This window comes from Odontesthes bonariensis, chromosome 5, assembly GCF_027942865.1.
Source record: "Odontesthes bonariensis isolate fOdoBon6 chromosome 5, fOdoBon6.hap1, whole genome shotgun sequence".
Classification (NCBI taxonomy): Eukaryota; Metazoa; Chordata; class Actinopteri; order Atheriniformes; family Atherinopsidae; genus Odontesthes; species Odontesthes bonariensis.
Genome location: NC_134510.1, coordinates 22,031,185 through 22,053,293, shown reverse-complemented (window position 1 = coordinate 22,053,293; position 22,109 = coordinate 22,031,185). Strand labels below are relative to the sequence as shown.

Genomic DNA, 22,109 nt, shown 5'->3' with positions numbered 1-22,109 from the left:
CAACAGTCAATTATTGCATTTTTTTTGTGAAAGTGAACTGGTCAAAAGGAATCATCTCAAAAAAACTAGATTAATGAAAACACAGGAGGCTTCTTCCTCAGCTACAACAGTCAATTATTACGATTTTGTGGCCTTTATATGGCTCCACAGCTTTGTTGTGTACGCTCCACGGAGCGAGTTCCTGGTTTCACTTTCCAAATGAAAACGGCCATTTTAGCCCTTTGTAGCCGAAAAAGCTCAGTTGGGAGAGCATCAGACTGAAGATCTGAAGGTCCCTGGTTCAATCCCGTGTTTCGGCAAAGACTACTATGAATTGTGGATGTTTGTCAAGAGGGAACAACAGCCCATGTTAGGAAAGTGAACCGGTAAAAAGGCATAAACTCCAAAAAATCTGCATTAACGAAAACACAGGAGGCTTCTTCCTCAGCTACAACAGTCAATTATTGCATTTTTTTTGTGGCCTTTATCTGGCTCCCCAGCTTTGTCGTTTACGCTCCACGGAGCAAGTTCCTGGTTTTACTTTCCAAATGAAAACGGCCATTTTTACCCTTTGTAGCCAAAATAGCTCAGTTGGGAGAGCGTCAGACTGAAGATCTGAAGGTCCCTTGTCAATCCCGTGTTTCGGCAAAGACTACTATGAATTGTGGATGTTTGTCAAGAGGGAAACACAGCCAATGTTAGGAAAGTGAAATGGTCAAAAGGAATCATCTCAAAAAACCTAGATTAATGAAAACACAGGAGGCTTCTTCCTCAGCTACAACAGTCAATTATTGCGATTTTGTGGCCTTTATCTGGCTCCCCAGCTTTGTCGTCTACACTCCACGGAGCGAGTTCCTGGTTTTACTTTCCAAATGAAAGCTGCCATTTTAGCCTTTTGTAGCCCAAATAGCTCAGTTGGGAGAGCGTCAGACTGAAGATCTGAAGGTCCCTGGTTCAATCCCGGGTTTCGGCAAAGACTATGTATTGTGGATGTTTGTCTAGAGGGGAACACAAACCATGTTAGGAAATTGAACTGGCAAAAAGGAATCATATCGAAAAACCTAGATTAATGAAAACACAGGAGGCTTCTTCCTCAGCTACAACAGTCAATTATTGCGATTTTGTGGCCTTTATCTGGCTCCACAGCTTTGTCGTCTACACTCCACGGAGCGAGTTCCTGGTTTTACTTTCCAAATGAAAGCTGCCATTTTAGCCTTTTTTAGCCAAAATAGCTCAGTTGGTAGAGCGTCAGACTTAAGATTTGAAGGTTGCTGGTTCAATCCCAGCTTTCAGCAAAGACTACTATGTATTGTGGATGTTTGTCAAGAGGGAACAACAGCCCATGTTAGGAAATTGAACTGGCAAAAAGGAATCATATCGAAAAACCTAGATTAATGAAAACACAGGAGGCTTCTTCCTCAGCTACAACAGTCAATTATTGCGATTTTGTGGCCTTTATCTGGCTCCCCAGCTTTGTCGTCTACACTCCACGGAGCGAGTTCCTGGTTTTACTTTCCAAATGAAAGCTGCCATTTTAGCCTTTTTTAGCCCAAATAGCTCAGTTGGGAGAGCGTCAGGCTGAAGATCTGAAGGTCCCTGGTTCAATCCCGTGTTTCGACAAAGACTACTATGAATTGTGGATGTTTGTCAAGAGGGAACAACAGCCCATGTTAGGAAATTGAACCGGTAAAAAGGCATAAACTCCAAAAAATCTGCATTAACGATAACACAGGAGGCTTCTTCCTCAGCTACAACAGTCAATTATTGCGATTTTGTGGCCTTTATCTGGCTCCACAGCTTTGTCGTCTACGCTCCACGGAGCGAGTTCCTGGTTTTACTTTCCAAATGAAAACGGCCATTTTAACCCTTTGTAGCCAAAATAGCTCAGTTGGTAGAGCGTCAGACTTAAGATTTGAAGGTTGCTGGTTCAATCCCAGCTTTCAGCAAAGACTACTATGAATTGTGGATGTTTGTCAAGAGGGAAACACAGCCCATGTTAGGAAAGTGAACTGGTCAAAAGGAATCATCTCAAAAAACCTAGATTAATGAAAACACAGGAGGCTTCTTCCTCAGCTACAACAGTCAATTATTGCGATTTTGTGGCCTTTATCTGGCTCCACAGGTTTGTCGTCTACGCTCCACGGAGCAAGTTCCTGGTTTTACTTTCCAAATGAAAACGGCCATTTTAACCCTTTGTAGCCAAAATAGCTCAGTTGGGAGAGCGTCAGACTGAAGATCTGAAGGTCCCTTGTCAATCCCGTGTTTCGGCAAAGACTACTATGAATTGTGGATGTTTGTCAAGAGGGAAACACAGCCAATGTTAGGAAAGTGAACTAGTCAAAAGGAATCATCTCAAAAAACCTAGATTAATGAAAACACAGGAGGCTTCTTCCTCAGCTACAACAGTCAATTATTGCGATTTTGTGGCCTTTATCTGGCTCCACAGGTTTGTCGTCTACGCTCCACGGAGCGAGTTCCTGGTTTTACTTTCCAAATGAAAACGGCCATTTTAACCCTTTGTAGCCAAAATAGCTCAGTTGGGAGAGCGTCAGACTGAAGATCTGAAGGTCCCTTGTCAATCCCGTGTTTCGGCAAAGACTACTATGAATTGTGGATGTTTGTCAAGAGGGAAACACAGCCAATGTTAGGAAAGTGTACTAGTCAAAAGGAATCATCTCAAAAAACCTAGATTAATGAAAACACAGGAGGCTTCTTCCTCAGCTACAACAGTCAATTATTGCGATTTTGTGGCCTTTATCTGGCTCCACAGGTTTGTCGTCTACGCTCCACGGAGCGAGTTCCTGGTTTTACTTTCCAAATGAAAACGGCCATTTTAACCCTTTGTAGCCAAAATAGCTCAGTTGGGAGAGCGTCAGACTGAAGATCTGAAGGTCCCTGGTTCAATCCCAGCTTTCAGAAAAGGCTACTATGAATTGTGGATGTTTGTCAAGAGGGAAACAAAGCCCATGTTAGGAAAGTGAATTGGTCAAAAGGAATCATCTCAAAAAACCTAGATTAATGAAAACAAAGGAGGCTTCTTCCTCAGCTACAACAGTCAATTATTGCGATTTTGTGGCCTTTATCTGGCTCCCCAGCTTTGTCGTCTACACTCCACGGAGCGAGTTCCTGGTTTTACTTTCCAAATGAAAGCTGCCATTTTAGCCTTTTGTAGCCAAAATAGCTCAGTTGGGAGAGCGTCAGACTGAAGATCTGAAGGTCCCTCGTTCAATCCCGGGTTTCGGCAAAGACTATGTATTGTGGATGTTTTTCTAGAGGGGAACACAAACCATGTTAGGAAATTGAACTGGCAAAAAGGAATCATATCGAAAAACCTAGATTAATGAAAACACAGGAGGCTTCTTCCTCAGCTACAACAGTCAATTATTGCGATTTTGTGGCCTTTATCTGGCTCCACAGCTTTGTCGTCTACGCTCCACGGAGCGAGTTCCTGGTTTTACTTTCCAAATGAAAACGGCCATTTTAGCCCTTTGTAGCCGAAAAAGCTCAGTTGGGAGAGCATCAGACTGAAGATCTGAAGGTCCCTGGTTCAATCCCGTGTTTCGGCAAAGACTACTATGAATTGTGGATGTTTGTCAAGAGGGAAACAAAGCCCATGTTAGTAAAGTGAATTGGTCAAAAGGAATCATCTCAAAAAACCAAGATTAATGAAAACACAGGAGGCTTCTTCCTCAGCTACAACAGTCAGTTATTGCGATTTTGTGGCCTTTATCTGGATCCACAGCTTTGTCGTCTACGCTCCACGGAGCGAGTTCCTGGTTTTAGTTTCAAAATGAAAACGGCCATTTTAACCCTTTGTAGCCAAAATAGCTCAGTTGGGAGAGCGTCAGACTGAAGATCTGAAGGTCTCTGGTTCAATCCCAGCTTTTAGAAAAGACTACTATGAATTGTGGATGTTTGTCAAGAGGGAAACAAAGCCCATGTTAGTAAAGTGAATTGGTCAAAAGGAATAATCTCAAAAAACCTAGATTAATAAAAACACAGGAGGCTTCTTCCTCAGCTACAACAGTCAATTATTGCGATTTTGTGGCCTTTATCTGGCTCCCCAGCTTTGTCGTCTACACTCCACGGAGCGAGTTCCTGGTTTTACTTTCCAAATGAAAGCTGCCATTTTAGCCTTTTGTAGCCAAAATAGCTCAGTTGGGAGAGCGTCAGACTGAAGATCAGAAGGTCCCTCGTTCAATCCCGGGTTTCGGCAAAGACTATGTATTGTGGATGTTTTTCTAGAGGGGAACACAAACCATGTTAGGAAATTGAACTGGCAAAAAGGAATCATATCGAAAAACCTAGATTAATGAAAACACAGGAGGCTTCTTCCTCAGCTACAACAGTCAATTATTGCGATTTTGTGGCCTTTATCTGGCTCCACAGCTTTGTCGTCTACGCTCCACGGAGCGAGTTCCTGGTTTTACTTTCCAAATGAAAACGGCCATTTTAGCCCTTTGTAGCCGAAAAAGCTCAGTTGGGAGAGCATCAGACTGAAGATCTGAAGGTCCCTGGTTCAATCCCGTGTTTCGGCAAAGACTACTATGAATTGTGGATGTTTGTCAAGAGGGAAACACAGCCAATGTTAGGAAAGTGTACTAGTCAAAAGGAATCATCTCAAAAAACCTAGATTAATGAAAACACAGGAGGCTTCTTCCTCAGCTACAACAGTCAATTATTGCGATTTTGTGGCCTTTATCTGGCTCCACAGGTTTGTCGTCTACGCTCCACGGAGCGAGTTCCTGGTTTTACTTTCCAAATGAAAACGGCCATTTTAACCCTTTGTAGCCAAAATAGCTCAGTTGGGAGAGCGTCAGACTGAAGATCTGAAGGTCCCTGGTTCAATCCCAGCTTTCAGAAAAGGCTACTATGAATTGTGGATGTTTGTCAAGAGGGAAACAAAGCCCATGTTAGGAAAGTGAATTGGTCAAAAGGAATCATCTCAAAAAACCTAGATTAATGAAAACAAAGGAGGCTTCTTCCTCAGCTACAACAGTCAATTATTGCGATTTTGTGGCCTTTATCTGGCTCCCCAGCTTTGTCGTCTACACTCCACGGAGCGAGTTCCTGGTTTTACTTTCCAAATGAAAGCTGCCATTTTAGCCTTTTGTAGCCAAAATAGCTCAGTTGGGAGAGCGTCAGACTGAAGATCTGAAGGTCCCTCGTTCAATCCCGGGTTTCGGCAAAGACTATGTATTGTGGATGTTTTTCTAGAGGGGAACACAAACCATGTTAGGAAATTGAACTGGCAAAAAGGAATCATATCGAAAAACCTAGATTAATGAAAACACAGGAGGCTTCTTCCTCAGCTACAACAGTCAATTATTGCGATTTTGTGGCCTTTATCTGGCTCCACAGCTTTGTCGTCTACGCTCCACGGAGCGAGTTCCTGGTTTTACTTTCCAAATGAAAACGGCCATTTTAGCCCTTTGTAGCCGAAAAAGCTCAGTTGGGAGAGCATCAGACTGAAGATCTGAAGGTCCCTGGTTCAATCCCGTGTTTCGGCAAAGACTACTATGAATCGTGGATGTTTGTCAAGAGGGAAACAAAGCCCATGTTAGTAAAGTGAATTGGTCAAAAGGAATCATCTCAAAAAACCAAGATTAATGAAAACACAGGAGGCTTCTTCCTCAGCTACAACAGTCAGTTATTGCGATTTTGTGGCCTTTATCTGGATCCACAGCTTTGTCGTCTACGCTCCACGGAGCGAGTTCCTGGTTTTAGTTTCAAAATGAAAACGGCCATTTTAACCCTTTGTAGCCAAAATAGCTCAGTTGGGAGAGCGTCAGACTGAAGATCTGAAGGTCTCTGGTTCAATCCCAGCTTTTAGAAAAGACTACTATGAATTGTGGATGTTTGTCAAGAGGGAAACAAAGCCCATGTTAGTAAAGTGAATTGGTCAAAAGGAATCATCTCAAAAAACCTAGATTAATAAAAACACAGGAGGCTTCTTCCTCAGCTACAACAGTCAATTATTGCGATTTTGTGGCCTTTATCTGGCTCCCCAGCTTTGTCGTCTACACTCCACGGAGCGAGTTCCTGGTTTTACTTTCCAAATGAAAGCTGCCATTTTAGCCTTTTGTAGCCAAAATAGCTCAGTTGGGAGAGCGTCAGACTGAAGATCAGAAGGTCCCTCGTTCAATCCCGGGTTTCGGCAAAGACTATGTATTGTGGATGTTTTTCTAGAGGGGAACACAAACCATGTTAGGAAATTGAACTGGCAAAAAGGAATCATATCGAAAAACCTAGATTAATGAAAACACAGGAGGCTTCTTCCTCAGCTACAACAGTCAATTATTGCGATTTTGTGGCCTTTATCTGGCTCCACAGCTTTGTCGTCTACGCTCCACGGAGCGAGTTCCTGGTTTTACTTTCCAAATGAAAACGGCCATTTTAGCCCTTTGTAGCCGAAAAAGCTCAGTTGGGAGAGCATCAGACTGAAGATCTGAAGGTCCCTGGTTCAATCCCGTGTTTCGGCAAAGACTACTATGAATTGTGGATGTTTGTCAAGAGGGAAACACAGCCAATGTTAGGAAAGTGTACTAGTCAAAAGGAATCATCTCAAAAAACCTAGATTAATGAAAACACAGGAGGCTTCTTCCTCAGCTACAACAGTCAATTATTGCGATTTTGTGGCCTTTATCTGGCTCCACAGGTTTGTCGTCTACGCTCCACGGAGCGAGTTCCTGGTTTTACTTTCCAAATGAAAACGGCCATTTTAACCCTTTGTAGCCAAAATAGCTCAGTTGGGAGAGCGTCAGACTGAAGATCTGAAGGTCCCTGGTTCAATCCCAGCTTTCAGAAAAGGCTACTATGAATTGTGGATGTTTGTCAAGAGGGAAACAAAGCCCATGTTAGGAAAGTGAATTGGTCAAAAGGAATCATCTCAAAAAACCTAGATTAATGAAAACAAAGGAGGCTTCTTCCTCAGCTACAACAGTCAATTATTGCGATTTTGTGGCCTTTATCTGGCTCCCCAGCTTTGTCGTCTACACTCCACGGAGCGAGTTCCTGGTTTTACTTTCCAAATGAAAGCTGCCATTTTAGCCTTTTGTAGCCCAAATAGCTCAGTTGGGAGAGCGTCAGACTGAAGATCTGAAGGTCCCTCGTTCAATCCCGGGTTTCGGCAAAGACTATGTATTGTGGATGTTTGTCTAGAGGGGAACACAAACCATGTTAGGAAATTGAACTGGCAAAAAGGAATCATATCGAAAAACCTAGATTAATGAAAACACAGGAGGCTTCTTCCTCAGCTACAACAGTCAATTATTGCGATTTTGTGGCCTTTATCTGGCTCCGCAGGTTTGTCGTCTACGCTCCACGGAGCGAGTTCCTGGTTTTACTTTCCAAATGAAAACGGCCATTTTAACCCTTTGTAGCCAAAATAGCTCAGTTGGGAGAACGTCAGACTGAAGATCTGAAGGTCCCTTGTCAATCCCGTGTTTCGGCAAAGACTACTATGAATTGTGGATGTTTGTCAAGAGGGAAACACAGCCAATGTTAGGAAAGTGTACTAGTCAAAAGGAATCATCTCAAAAAACCTAGATTAATGAAAACACAGGAGGCTTCTTCCTCAGCTACAACAGTCAATTATTACGATTTTGTGGCCTTTATCTGGCTCCACAGCTTTGTTGTGTACGCTCCACGGAGCGAGTTCCTGGTTTCACTTTCCAAATGAAAACGGCCATTTTAGCCCTTTGTAGCCGAAAAAGCTCAGTTGGGAGAGCATCAGACTGAAGATCTGAAGGTCCCTGGTTCAATCCCGTGTTTCGGCAAAGACTACTATGAATTGTGGATGTTTGTCAAGAGGGAAACACAGCCCATGTTAGGAAAGTGAATTGGTCAAAAGGAATCATCTCAAAAAACCTAGATTAATGAAAACAAAGGAGGCTTCTTCCTCAGCTACAACAGTCAATTATTGCGATTTTGTGGCCTTTATCTGGCTCCACAGCTTTGTCGTCTACGCTCCACGGAGCGAGTTCCTGGTTTTAGTTTCAAAATGAAAGCTGCCATTTTAGCCCTTTGTAGCCGAAAAAGCTCAGTTGGGAGAGCGTCAGACTGAAGATCAGAAGGTCCCTCGTTCAATCCTGGGTTTCGGCAAAGACTACTATGAATTGTGGATGTTTGTCAAGAGGGAACAACAGCCCATGTTAGGGAAGTGAATTGTTCAAAAGGAATCATCTCAAAAAACCAAGATTGATGAAAACACAGGAGGCTTCTTCCTCAGCTACAACAGTCAATTATTGCGATTTTGTGGCCTTTATCTGGCTCCCCAGCTTTGTCGTCTACACTCCACGGAGCGAGTTCCTGGTTTTACTTTCCAAATGAAAGCTGCCATTTTAGCCTTTTTTAGCCCAAATAGCTCAGTTGGGAGAGCGTCAGGCTGAAGATCTGAAGGTCTCTGGTTCAATCCCGTGTTTTGGCAAAGACTACTATGAATTGTTGATGTTTGTCAAGAGGGAACAACAGCCCATGTTAGGAAATTGAACCGGTAAAAAGGCATCAACTCCAAAAAATCTGCATTAACGATAACACAGGAGGCTTCTTCCTCAGCTACAACAGTCAATTATTGCATTTTTTTTGTGGCCTTTATCTGGCTCCCCAGCTTTGTCGTTTACGCTCCACGGAGCAAGTTCCTGGTTTTACTTTCCAAATGAAAACGGCCATTTTTACCCTTTGTAGCCAAAATAGCTCAGTTGGGAGAGCGTCAGACTGAAGATCTGAAGGTCCCTTGTCAATCCCGTGTTTCGGCAAAGACTACTATGAATTGTGGATGTTTGTCAAGAGGGAAACACAGCCAATGTTAGGAAAGTGAACTGGTCAAAAGGAATCATCTCAAAAAACCTAGATTAATGAAAACACAGGAGGCTTCTTCCTCAGCTACAACAGTCAATTATTGCGATTTTGTGGCCTTTATCTGGCTCCCCAGCTTTGTCGTCTACACTCCACGGAGCGAGTTCCTGGTTTTACTTTCCAAATGAAAGCTGCCATTTTAGCCTTTTGTAGCCCAAATAGCTCAGTTGGGAGAGCGTCAGACTGAAGATCTGAAGGTCCCTCGTTCAATCCCGGGTTTCGGCAAAGACTATGTATTGTGGATGTTTGTCTAGAGGGGAACACAAACCATGTTAGGAAATTGAACTGGCAAAAAGGAATCATATCGAAAAACCTAGATTAATGAAAACACAGGAGGCTTCTTCCTCAGCTACAACAGTCAATTATTGCATTTTTTTTGTGGCCTTTATCTGGCTCCCCAGCTTTGTCGTCTACGCTCCACGGAGCAAGTTCCTGGTTTTACTTTCCAAATGAAAACGGCCATTTTTACCCTTTGTAGCCAAAATAGCTCAGTTGGGAGAGCGTCAGACTGAAGATCTGAATGTCCCTTGTCAATCCCGTGTTTCGGCAAAGACTACTATGAATTGTGGATGTTTGTCAAGAGGGAAACACAGCCCATGTTAGGAAAGTGAACTGGTCAAAAGGAATCATCTCAAAAAACCTAGATTAATGAAAACACAGGAGGCTTCTTCCTCAGCTACAACAGTCAATTATTGCATTTTTTTTGTGGCCTTTATCTGGCTCCCCAGCTTTGTCGTCTACACTCCACGGAGCGAGTTCCTGGTTTCACTTTCCAAATGAAAACGGCCATTTTAGCCCTTTGTAGCCGAAAAAGCTCAGTTGGGAGAGCATCAGACTGAAGATCTGAAGGTCCCTGGTTCAATCCCGTGTTTCGGCAAAGACTACTATGAATTGTGGATGTTTGTCAAGAGGGAACAACAGCCCATGTTAGGAAAGTGAACCGGTAAAAAGGCATAAACTCCAAAAAATCTGCATTAACGAAAACACAGGAGGCTTCTTCCTCAGCTACAACAGTCAATTATTACATTTTTTTTGTGGCCTTTATCTGGCTCCCCAGCTTTGTCGTCTACACTCCACGGAGCGAGTTCCTGGTTTTACTTTCCAAATGAAAACTGCCATTTTAGCCCTTTGTAGCCCAAATAGCTCAGTTGGGAGAGCGTCAGACTGAAGATCAGAAGGGCCCTGGTTCAATCCCAGGTTTCAGCAAAGACTACTATGAATTGTGGATGTTTGTCAAGAGGGAAACACAGTCCATGTTAGTAAAGTGAACTGGTCAAAAGGAATCATCTCAAAAAACCAAGATTAATGAAAACACAGGAGGCTTCTTCCTCAGCTACAACAGTCAGTTATTGCGATTTCGTGGCCTTTATCTGGATCCACAGCTTTGTCGTCTACGCTCCACGGAGCGAGTTCCTGGTTTTAGTTTCAAAATGAAAGCTGCCATTTTAGCCCTTTGTAGCCGAAAAAGCTCAGTTGGGAGAGCGTCAGACTGAAGATCAGAAGGTCCCTCGTTCAATCCTGGGTTTCGGCAAAGACTATGAATTGTGGATGTTTGTCAAGAGGGAAACAAAGCCCATGTTAGGACAGTGAACTGGTCAAAAGGAATCATCTCAAATAAACTAGATTAATGAAAACACAGGAGGCTTCTTCCTCAGCTACAACAGTCAATTATTGCATTTTTTTGTGGCCTTTATCTGGCTCTACAGCTTTGTCGTCTACACTCCACGGAGCGAGTTCCTGGTTTCACTTTCCAAATGAAAACGGCCATTTTAACCCTTTGTAGCCAAAATAGCTCAGTTGGGAGAGCGTCAGACTGAAGATCTGAAGGTCTCTGGTTCAATCCCAGCTTTTAGAAAAGACTACTATGAATTGTGGATGTTTGTCAAGAGGGAAACAAAGCCCATGTTAGTAAAGTGAATTGGTCAAAAGGAATCATCTCAAAAAACCTAGATTAATAAAAACACAGGAGGCTTCTTCCTCAGCTACAACAGTCAATTATTGCGATTTTGTGGCCTTTATCTGGCTCCCCAGCTTTGTCGTCTACACTCCACGGAGCGAGTTCCTGGTTTTACTTTCCAAATGAAAGCTGCCATTTTAGCCTTTTGTAGCCCAAATAGCTCAGTTGGGAGAGCGTCAGACTGAAGATCAGAAGGTCCCTCGTTCAATCCCGGGTTTCGGCAAAGACTATGTATTGTGGATGTTTTTCTAGAGGGGAACACAAACCATGTTAGGAAATTGAACTGGCAAAAAGGAATCATATCGAAAAACCTAGATTAATGAAAACACAGGAGGCTTCTTCCTCAGCTACAACAGTCAATTATTGCGATTTTGTGGCCTTTATCTGGCTCCACAGGTTTTTCGTCTACGCTCCACGGAGCGAGTTCCTGGTTTTACTTTCCAAATGAAAACGGCCATTTTAACCCTTTGTAGCCAAAATAGCTCAGTTGGGAGAGCGTCAGACTGAAGATCTGAAGGTCCCTTGTCAATCCCGTGTTTCGGCAAAGACTACTATGAATTGTGGATGTTTGTCAAGAGGGAAACACAGCCAATGTTAGGAAAGTGTACTGGTCAAAAGGAATCATCTCAAAAAACCTAGATTAATGAAAACACAGGAGGCTTCTTCCTCAGCTACAACAGTCAATTATTGCGATTTTGTGGCCTTTATCTGGCTCCACAGGTTTGTCGTCTACGCTCCACGGAGCGAGTTCCTGGTTTTACTTTCCAAATGAAAACGGCCATTTTAACCCTTTGTAGCCAAAATAGCTCAGTTGGTAGAGCGTCAGACTTAAGATTTGAAGGTTGCTGGTTCAATCCCAGCTTTCAGCAAAGACTACTATGAATTGTGGATGTTTGTCAAGAGGGAAACACAGCCCATGTTAGGAAAGTGAACTGGTCAAAAGGAATCATCTCAAAAAACCTAGATAAATGAAAACACAGAAGGCTTCTTCCTCAGCTACAACAGTCAATTATTGCGATTTTGTGGCCTTTATCTGGCTCCACAGGTTTGTCGTCTACGCTCCACGGAGCGAGTTCCTGGTTTTACTTTCCAAATGAAAACGGCCATTTTAACCCTTTGTAGCCAAAATAGCTCAGTTGGGAGAGCGTCAGACTGAAGATCTGAAGGTCCCTTGTCAATCCCGTGTTTCGGCAAAGACTACTATGAATTGTGGATGTTTGTCAAGAGGGAAACACAAACCATGTTAGGAAAGTGAACTGGTAAAAAGGAATCATCTCAAAAAACCTAGATTAATGAAAACACAGGAGGCTTCTTCCTCAGCTACAACAGTCAATTATTGCATTTTTTTTGTGGCCTTTATCTGGCTCCCCAGCTTTGTCGTCTACACTCCACGGAGCGAGTTCCTGGTTTTACTTTCCAAATGAAAGCTGCCATTTTAGCCCTTTGTAGCCCAAATAGCTCAGTTGGGAGAGCATCAGACTGAAGATCTGAAGGTCCCTGGTTCAATCCCAGGTTTCAGCAAAGACTACTATGATTTGTGGATGTTTGTCAAGAGGGAAACACAGCCCATGTTAGGAAAGTGAACTGGTCAAAAGGAATCATCTCAAAAAAACTAGATTAATGAAAACACAGGAGGCTTCTTCCTCAGCTACAACAGTCAATTATTACGATTTTGTGGCCTTTATCTGGCTCCACAGCTTTGTTGTGTACGCTCCACGGAGCGAGTTCCTGGTTTCACTTTCCAAATGAAAACGGCCATTTTAGCCCTTTGTAGCCGAAAAAGCTCAGTTGGGAGAGCATCAGACTGAAGATCTGAAGGTCCCTGGTTCAATCCCGTGTTTCGGCAAAGACTACTATGAATTGTGGATGTTTGTCAAGAGGGAACAACAGCCCATGTTAGGAAAGTGAACCGGTAAAAAGGCATAAACTCCAAAAAATCTGCATTAACGAAAACACAGGAGGCTTCTTCCTCAGCTACAACAGTCAATTATTGCATTTTTTTTGTGGCCTTTATCTGGCTCCCCAGCTTTGTCGTCTACACTCCACGGAGCGAGTTCCTGGTTTTACTTTCCAAATGAAAACTGAAATTTTAGCCCTTTGTAGCCCAAATAGCTCAGTTGGGAGAGCGTCAGACTGAAGATCAGAAGGGCCCTGGTTCAATCCTAGGTTTCAGCAAAGACTACTATGAATTGTGGATGTTTGTCAAGAGGGAAACACAGCCAATGTTAGGAAAGTGAACTAGTCAAAAGGAATCATCTCAAAAAACCTAGATTAATGAAAACACAGGAGGCTTCTTCCTCAGCTACAACAGTCAATTATTGCGATTTTGTGGCCTTTATCTGGCTCCACAGGTTTGTCGTCTACGCTCCACGGAGCGAGTTCCTGGTTTTACTTTCCAAATGAAAACGGCCATTTTAACCCTTTGTAGCCAAAATAGCTCAGTTGGTAGAGCGTCAGACTTAAGATTTGAAGGTTGCTGGTTCAATCCCAGCTTTCAGCAAAGACTACTATGAATTGTGGATGTTTGTCAAGAGGGGAACACAGCCCATGTTAGGAAAGTGAACTGGTCAAAAGGAATCATCTCAAAAAACCTAGATAAATGAAAACACAGAAGGCTTCTTCCTCAGCTACAACAGTCAATTATTGCGATTTTGTGGCCTTTATCTGGCTCCACAGGTTTGTCGTCTACGCTCCATGGAGCGAGTTCCTGGTTTTACTTTCCAAATGAAAACGGCCATTTTAACCCTTTGTAGCCAAAATAGCTCAGTTGGGAGAGCGTCAGACTGAAGATCTGAAGGTCCCTTGTCAATCCCGTGTTTCGGCAAAGACTACTATGAATTGTGGATGTTTGTCAAGAGGGAAACACAGCCAATGTTAGGAAAGTGAACTAGTCAAAAGGAATCATCTCAAAAAACCTAGATTAATGAAAACACAGGAGGCTTCTTCCTCAGCTACAACAGTCAATTATTGCATTTTTTTTGTGGCCTTTATCTGGCTCCCCAGCTTTGTCGTCTACACTCCACGGAGCGAGTTCCTGGTTTTACTTTCCAAATGAAAGCTGCCATTTTAGCCCTTTGTAGCCCAAATAGCTCAGTTGGGAGAGCATCAGACTGAAGATCTGAAGGTCCCTCGTTCAATCCAAGGTTTCAGCAAAGACTACTATGAATTGTGGATGTTTGTCAAGAGGGAAACACAGCCCATGTTAGGAAAGTGAACTGGTCAAAAGGAATCATCTCAAAAAAACTAGATTAATGAAAACACAGGAGGCTTCTTCCTCAGCTACAACAGTCAATTATTACGATTTTGTGGCCTTTATCTGGCTCCACAGCTTTGTTGTGTACGCTCCACGGAGCGAGTTCCTGGTTTCACTTTCCAAATGAAAACGGCCATTTTAGCCCTTTGTAGCCGAAAAAGCTCAGTTGGGAGAGCATCAGACTGAAGATCTGAAGGTCCCTGGTTCAATCCCGTGTTTCGGCAAAGACTACTATGAATTGTGGATGTTTGTCAAGAGGGAACAACAGCCCATGTTAGGAAAGTGAACCGGTAAAAAGGCATAAACTCCAAAAAATCTGCATTAACGAAAACACAGGAGGCTTCTTCCTCAGCTACAACAGTCAATTATTGCATTTTTTTTGTGGCCTTTATCTGGCTCCCCAGCTTTGTCGTCTACACTCCACGGAGCGAGTTCCTGGTTTTACTTTCCAAATGAAAACTGCCATTTTAGCCCTTTGTAGCCCAAATAGCTCAGTTGGGAGAGCGTCAGACTGAAGATCAGAAGGTCCCTGGTTCAATCCCAGGTTTCAGCAAAGACTACTATGAATTGTGGATGTTTGTCAAGAGGGAAACACAGTCCATGTTAGTAAAGTGAACTGGTCAAAAGGAATCATCTCAAAAAACCAAGATTAATGAAAACACAGGAGGCTTCTTCCTCAGCTACAACAGTCAGTTATTGCGATTTTGTGGCCTTTATCTGGATCCACAGCTTTGTCGTCTACGCTCCACGGAGCGAGTTCCTGGTTTTAGTTTCAAAATGAAAGCTGCCATTTTAGCCCTTTGTAGCCGAAAAAGCTCAGTTGGGAGAGCGTCAGACTGAAGATCAGAAGGTCCCTCGTTCAATCCTGGGTTTCGGCAAAGACTATGAATTGTGGATGTTTGTCAAGAGGGAAACAAAGCCCATGTTAGGACAGTGAACTGGTCAAAAGGAATCATCTCAAATAAACTAGATTAATGAAAACACAGGAGGCTTCTTCCTCAGCTACAACAGTCAATTATTGCATTTTTTTGTGGCCTTTATCTGGCTCTACAGCTTTGTCGTCTACACTCCACGGAGCGAGTTCCTGGTTTCACTTTCCAAATGAAAACGGCCATTTTAACCCTTTGTAGCCAAAATAGCTCAGTTGGGAGAGCGTCAGACTGAAGATCTGAAGGTCTCTGGTTCAATCCCAGCTTTTAGAAAAGACTACTATGAATTGTGGATGTTTGTCAAGAGGGAAACAAAGCCCATGTTAGTAAAGTGAATTGGTCAAAAGGAATCATCTCAAAAAACCTAGATTAATGAAAACAAAGGAGGCTTCTTCCTCAGCTACAACAGTCAATTATTGCGATTTTGTGGCCTTTATCTGGCTCCCCAGCTTTGTCGTCTACACTCCACGGAGCGAGTTCCTGGTTTTACTTTCCAAATGAAAGCTGCCATTTTAGCCCTTTGTAGCCGAAAAAGCTCAGTTGGGAGAGCGTCAGACTGAAGATCAGAAGGTCCCTCGTTCAATCCCGGGTTTCGGCAAAGACTATGTATTGTGGATGTTTTTCTAGAGGGGAACACAAACCATGTTAGGAAATTGAACTGGCAAAAAGGAATCATATCGAAAAACCTAGATTAATGAAAACACAGGAGGCTTCTTCCTCAGCTACAACAGTCAATTATTGCGATTTTGTGGCCTTTATCTGGCTCCACAGCTTTGTCGTCTACGCTCCACGGAGCGAGTTCCTGGTTTTACTTTCCAAATGAAAACGGCCATTTTAGCCCTTTGTAGCCGAAAAAGCTCAGTTGGGAGAGCATCAGACTGAAGATCTGAAGGTCCCTGGTTTAATCCCGTGTTTCGGCAAAGACTACTATGAATTGTGGATGTTTGTCAAGAGGGAAACACAGTCCATGTTAGTAAAGTGAACTGGTCAAAAGGAATCATCTCAAAAAACCAAGATTAATGAAAACACAGGAGGCTTCTTCCTCAGCTACAACAGTCAATTATTGCGATTTTGTGGCCTTTATCTGGCTCCACAGCTTTGTCGTCTACGCTCCACGGAGCGAGTTCCTGGTTTTAGTTTCAAAATGAAAGCTGCCATTTTAGCCCTTTGTAGCCGAAAAAGCTCAGTTGGGAGAGCGTCAGACTGAAGATCAGAAGGTCCCTCGTTCAATCCTGGGTTTCGGCAAAGACTACTATGAATTGTGGATGTTTGTCAAGAGGGAACAACAGCCCATGTTAGGGAAGTGAATTGTTCAAAAGGAATCATCTCAAAAAACCAAGATTGATGAAAACACAGGAGGCTTCTTCCTCAGCTACAACAGTCAATTATTGCGATTTTGTGGCCTTTATCTGGCTCCCCAGCTTTGTTGTCTACACTCCACGGAGCGAGTTCCTGGTTTTACTTTCCAAATGAAAGCTGCCATTTTAGCCTTTTGTAGCCCAAATAGCTCAGTTGGGAGAGCGTCAGGCTGAAGATCTGAAGGTCCCTGGTTCAATCCCGTGTTTCGGCAAAGACTACTATGAATTGTGGATGTTTGTCAAGAGGGAACAACAGCCCATGTTAGGAAATTGAACCGGTAAAAAGGCATAAACTCCAAAAAATCTGCATTAACGATAACACAGGAGGCTTCTTCCTCAGCTACAACAGTCAATTATTGCGATTTTGTGGCCTTTATCTGGCTCCACAGCTTTGTCGTCTACGCTCCACGGAGCGAGTTCCTGGTTTTACTTTCCAAATGAAAACGGCCATTTTAACCCTTTGTAGCCAAAATAGCTCAGTTGGTAGAGCGTCAGACTTAAGATTTGAAGGTTGCTGGTTCAATCCCAGCTTTCAGCAAAGACTACTATGAATTTTGGATGTTTGTCAAGAGGGAAACACAGCCCATGTTAGGAAAGTGAACTGGTCAAAAGGAATCATCTCAAAAAAACTAGATTAATGAAAACACAGGAGGCTTCTTCCTCAGCTACAACAGTCAATTATTACGATTTTGTGGCCTTTATCTGGCTCCACAGCTTTGTTGTCTACGCTCCACGGAGCGAGTTCCTGGTTTCACTTTCCAAATGAAAACGGCCATTTTAACCCTTTGTAGCCAAAATAGCTCAGTTGGGAGAGCGTCAGACTGAAGATCTGAAGGTCCCTGGTTCAATCCCAGCTTTCAGAAAAGGCTACTATGAATTGTGGATGTTTGTCAAGAGGGAACAACAGCCCATGTTAGGAAAGTGAATTGGTCAAAAGGAATCATCTCAAAAAACCTAGATTAATGAAAACAAAGGAGGCTTCTTCCTCAGCTACAACAGTCAATTATTGCGATTTTGTGGCCTTTATCTGGCTCCCCAGCTTTGTCGTCTACACTCCACGGAGCGAGTTCCTGGTTTTACTTTCCAAATGAAAGCTGCCATTTTAGCCCTTTGTAGCCGAAAAAGCTCAGTTGGGAGAGCATCAGACTGAAGATCTGAAGGTCCCTGGTTTAATCCCGTGTTTCGGCAAAGACTACTATGAATTGTGGATGTTTGTCAAGAGGGAAACACAGTCCATGTTAGTAAAGTGAACTGGTCAAAAGGAATCATCTCAAAAAACCAAGATTAATGAAAACACAGGAGGCTTCTTCCTCAGCTACAACAGTCAATTATTGCGATTTTGTGGCCTTTATCTGGCTCCACAGCTTTGTCGTCTACGCTCCACGGAGCGAGTTCCTGGTTTTAGTTTCAAAATGAAAGCTGCCATTTTAGCCCTTTGTAGCCGAAAAAGCTCAGTTGGGAGAGCGTCAGACTGAAGATCAGAAGGTCCCTCGTTCAATCCTGGGTTTCGGCAAAGACTACTATGAATTGTGGATGTTTGTCAAGAGGGAACAACAGCCCATGTTAGGGAAGTGAATTGTTCAAAAGGAATCATCTCAAAAAACCAAGATTGATGAAAACACAGGAGGCTTCTTCCTCAGCTACAACAGTCAATTATTGCGATTTTGTGGCCTTTATCTGGCTCCCCAGCTTTGTTGTCTACACTCCACGGAGCGAGTTCCTGGTTTTACTTTCCAAATGAAAGCTGCCATTTTAGCCTTTTGTAGCCCAAATAGCTCAGTTGGGAGAGCGTCAGGCTGAAGATCTGAAGGTCCCTGGTTCAATCCCGTGTTTCGGCAAAGACTACTATGAATTGTGGATGTTTGTCAAGAGGGAACAACAGCCCATGTTAGGAAATTGAACCGGTAAAAAGGCATAAACTCCAAAAAATCTGCATTAACGATAACACAGGAGGCTTCTTCCTCAGCTACAACAGTCAATTATTGCGATTTTGTGGCCTTTATCTGGCTCCACAGCTTTGTCGTCTACGCTCCACGGAGCGAGTTCCTGGTTTTACTTTCCAAATGAAAACGGCCATTTTAACCCTTTGTAGCCAAAATAGCTCAGTTGGTAGAGCGTCAGACTTAAGATTTGAAGGTTGCTGGTTCAATCCCAGCTTTCAGCAAAGACTACTATGAATTTTGGATGTTTGTCAAGAGGGAAACACAGCCCATGTTAGGAAAGTGAACTGGTCAAAAGGAATCATCTCAAAAAAACTAGATTAATGAAAACACAGGAGGCTTCTTCCTCAGCTACAACAGTCAATTATTACGATTTTGTGGCCTTTATCTGGCTCCACAGCTTTGTTGTCTACGCTCCACGGAGCGAGTTCCTGGTTTCACTTTCCAAATGAAAACGGCCATTTTAACCCTTTGTAGCCAAAATAGCTCAGTTGGGAGAGCGTCAGACTGAAGATCTGAAGGTCCCTGGTTCAATCCCAGCTTTCAGAAAAGGCTACTATGAATTGTGGATGTTTGTCAAGAGGGAAACAAAGCCCATGTTAGGAAAGTGAATTGGTCAAAAGGAATCATCTCAAAAAACCTAGATTAATGAAAACAAAGGAGGCTTCTTCCTCAGCTACAACAGTCAATTATTGCGATTTTGTGGCCTTTATCTGGCTCCCCAGCTTTGTCGTCTACACTCCACGGAGCGAGTTCCTGGTTTTACTTTCCAAATGAAAGCTGCCATTTTAGCCTTTTGTAGCCCAAATAGCTCAGTTGGGAGAGCGTCAGACTGAAGATCTGAAGGTCCCTCGTTCAATCCCGTGTTTCGGCAAAGACTATGTATTGTGGATGTTTGTCTAGAGGGGAACACAAACCATGTTAGTAAATTGAACTGGCAAAAAGGAATCATATCGAAAAACCTAGATTAATGAAAACACAGGAGGCTTCTTCCTCAGCTACAACAGTCAATTATTGCGATTTTGTGGCCTTTATCTGGCTCCACAGCTTTGTCGTCTACGCTCCACGGAGCGAGCTCCTGGTTTTACATTCCAAATGAAAACGGCCATTTTAACCCTTTGTAGCCAAAATAGCTCAGTTGGTAGAGCGTCAGACTTAAGATTTGAAGGTTGCTGGTTCAATCCCAGCTTTCAGCAAAGACTACTATGAATTGTGGATGTTTGTCAAGAGGGGAACACAGCCCATGTTAGGAAAGTGAACTGGTCAAAAGGAATCATCTCAAAAAACCTAGATTAATGAAAACACAGGAGGCTTCTTCCTCAGCTACAACAGTCAATTATTGCGATTTTGTGGCCTTTATCTGGCTCCACAGGTTTGTCGTCTACGCTCCACGGAGCGAGCTCCTGGTTTTACATTCCAAATGAAAACGGCCATTTTAACCCTTTGTAGCCAAAATAGCTCAGTTGGGAGAGCGTCAGACTGAAGATCTGAAGGTCCCTTGTCAATCCCGTGTTTCGGCAAAGACTACTATGAATTGTGGATGTTTGTCAAGAGGGAAACACAGCCAATGTTAGGAAAGTGAACTAGTCAAAAGGAATCATCTCAAAAAACCTAGATTAATGAAAACACAGGAGGCTTCTTCCTCAGCTACAACAGTCAATTATTGCGATTTTGTGGCCTTTATCTGGCTCCACAGGTTTGTCGTCTACGCTCCACGGAGCGAGTTCCTGGTTTTACTTTCCAAATGAAAACGGCCATTTTAACCCTTTGTAGCCAAAATAGCTCAGTTGGGAGAGCGTCAGACTGAAGATCTGAAGGTCCCTTGTCAATCCCGTGTTTCGGCAAAGACTACTATGAATTGTGGATGTTTGTCAAGAGGGAAACAAAGCCCATGTTAGGACAGTGAACTGGTCAAAAGGAATCATCAAAAATAAACTAGATTAATGAAAACACAGGAGGCTTCTTCCTCAGCTACAACAGTCAATTATTGCATTTTTTTGTGGCCTTTATCTGGCTCTACAGCTTTGTCGTCTACACTCCACGGAGCGAGTTCCTGGTTTCACTTTCCAAATGAAAGCTGCCATTTTAACCCTTTGTAGCCAAAATAGCTCAGTTGGGAGAGCGTCAGACTGAAGATCTGAAGGTCTCTGGTTCAATCCCAGCTTTTAGAAAAGACTACTATGAATTGTGGATGTTTTTCTAGAGGGGAACACAAACCATGTTAGGAAATTGAACTGGCAAAAAGGAATCATATCGAAAAACCTAGATTAATGAAAACACAGGAGGCTTCTTCCTCAGCTACAACAGTCAATTATTGCGATTTTGTGGCCTTTATCTGGCTCCACAGCTTTGTCGTCTACGCTCCACGGAGCGAGTTCCTGGTTTTACTTTCCAAATGAAAACGGCCATTTTAGCCCTTTGTAGCCGAAAAAGCTCAGTTGGGAGAGCATCAGACTGAAGATCTGAAGGTCCCTGGTTCAATTCCGTGTTTCGGCAAAGACTACTATGAATTGTGGATGTTTGTCAAGAGGGAAACACAGTCCATGTTAGTAAAGTGAACTGGTCAAAAGGAATCATCTCAAAAAACCAAGATTAATGAAAACACAGGAGGCTTCTTCCTCAGCTACAACAGTCAATTATTGCGATTTTGTGGCCTTTATCTGGCTCCACAGCTTTGTCGTCTACGCTCCACGGAGCGAGTTCCTGGTTTTAGTTTCAAAATGAAAGCTGCCATTTTAGCCCTTTGTAGCCGAAAAAGCTCAGTTGGGAGAGCGTCAGACTGAAGATCCGAAGGTCCCTCGTTCAATCCTGGGTTTCGGCAAAGACTACTATGAATTGTGGATGTTTGTCAAGAGGGAACAACAGCCCATGTTAGGGAAGTGAATTGTTCAAAAGGAATCATCTCAAAAAACCAAGATTGATGAAAACACAGGAGGCTTCTTCCTAATCTACAACAGTCAATTATTGCGATTTTGTGGCCTTTATCTGGCTCCACAGCTTTGTCGTCTACGCTCCACGGAGCGAGTTCCTGGTTTTAGTTTCAAAATGAAAGCTGCCATTTTAGCCCTTTGTAGCCGAAAAAGCTCAGTTGGGAGAGCGTCAGACTGAAGATTAGAAGGTCCCTCGTTCAATCCTGGGTTTCGGCAAAGACTACTATGAATTGTGGATGTTTGTCAAGAGGGAACAACAGCCCATGTTAGGGAAGTGAATTGTTCAAAAGGAATCATCTCAAAAAACCAAGATTGATGAAAACACAGGAGGCTTCTTCCTCAGCTACAACAGTCAGTTATTGCATTTTTTTTGTGGCCTTTATCTGGCTCCCCAGCTTTGTCGTCTACACTCCACGGAGCGAGTTCCTGGTTTCACTTTCCAAATGAAAGCTGCCATTTTAACCCTTTGTAGCCAAAATAGCTCAGTTGGGAGAGCGTCAGACTGAAGATCTGAAGGTCTCTGGTTCAATCCCAGCTTTTAGAAAAGACTACTATGAATTGTGGATGTTTTTCTAGAGGGGAACACAAACCATGTTAGGAAATTGAACTGGCAAAAAGGAATCATATCGAAAAACCTAGATTAATGAAAACACAGGAGGCTTCTTCCTCAGCTACAACAGTCAATTATTGCGATTTTGTGGCCTTTATCTGGCTCCACAGCTTTGTCGTCTACGCTCCACGGAGCGAGTTCCTGGTTTTACTTTCCAAATGAAAACGGCCATTTTAGCCCTTTGTAGCCGAAAAAGCTCAGTTGGGAGAGCATCAGACTGAAGATCTGAAGGTCCCTGGTTCAATTCCGTGTTTCGGCAAAGACTACTATGAATTGTGGATGTTTGTCAAGAGGGAA

At 43.1% G+C, this 22,109-nt stretch overlaps 7 non-coding genes across 7 annotated transcripts; all 7 read left to right on the top strand.

The window, feature by feature from the left end:
* Positions 1 to 1,201: 1,201 nt before the first annotated feature.
* On the top strand, positions 1,202 to 1,274 carry trnal-uaa (transfer RNA leucine (anticodon UAA)). The gene has a single exon. It is a non-coding gene; the product is annotated as a tRNA-Leu (tRNA).
* A 578-nt stretch (positions 1,275 to 1,852) lies between these two features.
* trnal-uaa (transfer RNA leucine (anticodon UAA)) lies at positions 1,853 to 1,925 on the top strand. The gene has a single exon. It is a non-coding gene; the product is annotated as a tRNA-Leu (tRNA).
* Positions 1,926 to 11,588: 9,663 nt separating this feature from the next.
* On the top strand, positions 11,589 to 11,661 carry trnal-uaa (transfer RNA leucine (anticodon UAA)). The gene has a single exon. It is a non-coding gene; the product is annotated as a tRNA-Leu (tRNA).
* Positions 11,662 to 13,219: 1,558 nt separating this feature from the next.
* On the top strand, positions 13,220 to 13,292 carry trnal-uaa (transfer RNA leucine (anticodon UAA)). Its single transcript has one exon. It is a non-coding gene; the product is annotated as a tRNA-Leu (tRNA).
* A 3,505-nt stretch (positions 13,293 to 16,797) lies between these two features.
* On the top strand, positions 16,798 to 16,870 carry trnal-uaa (transfer RNA leucine (anticodon UAA)). The gene has a single exon. It is a non-coding gene; the product is annotated as a tRNA-Leu (tRNA).
* A 1,553-nt stretch (positions 16,871 to 18,423) lies between these two features.
* trnal-uaa (transfer RNA leucine (anticodon UAA)) lies at positions 18,424 to 18,496 on the top strand. Its single transcript has one exon. It is a non-coding gene; the product is annotated as a tRNA-Leu (tRNA).
* An 899-nt stretch (positions 18,497 to 19,395) lies between these two features.
* Positions 19,396 to 19,468, top strand: trnal-uaa (transfer RNA leucine (anticodon UAA)). The gene has a single exon. It is a non-coding gene; the product is annotated as a tRNA-Leu (tRNA).
* The last annotated feature ends 2,641 nt before the right edge of the window (positions 19,469 to 22,109 follow it).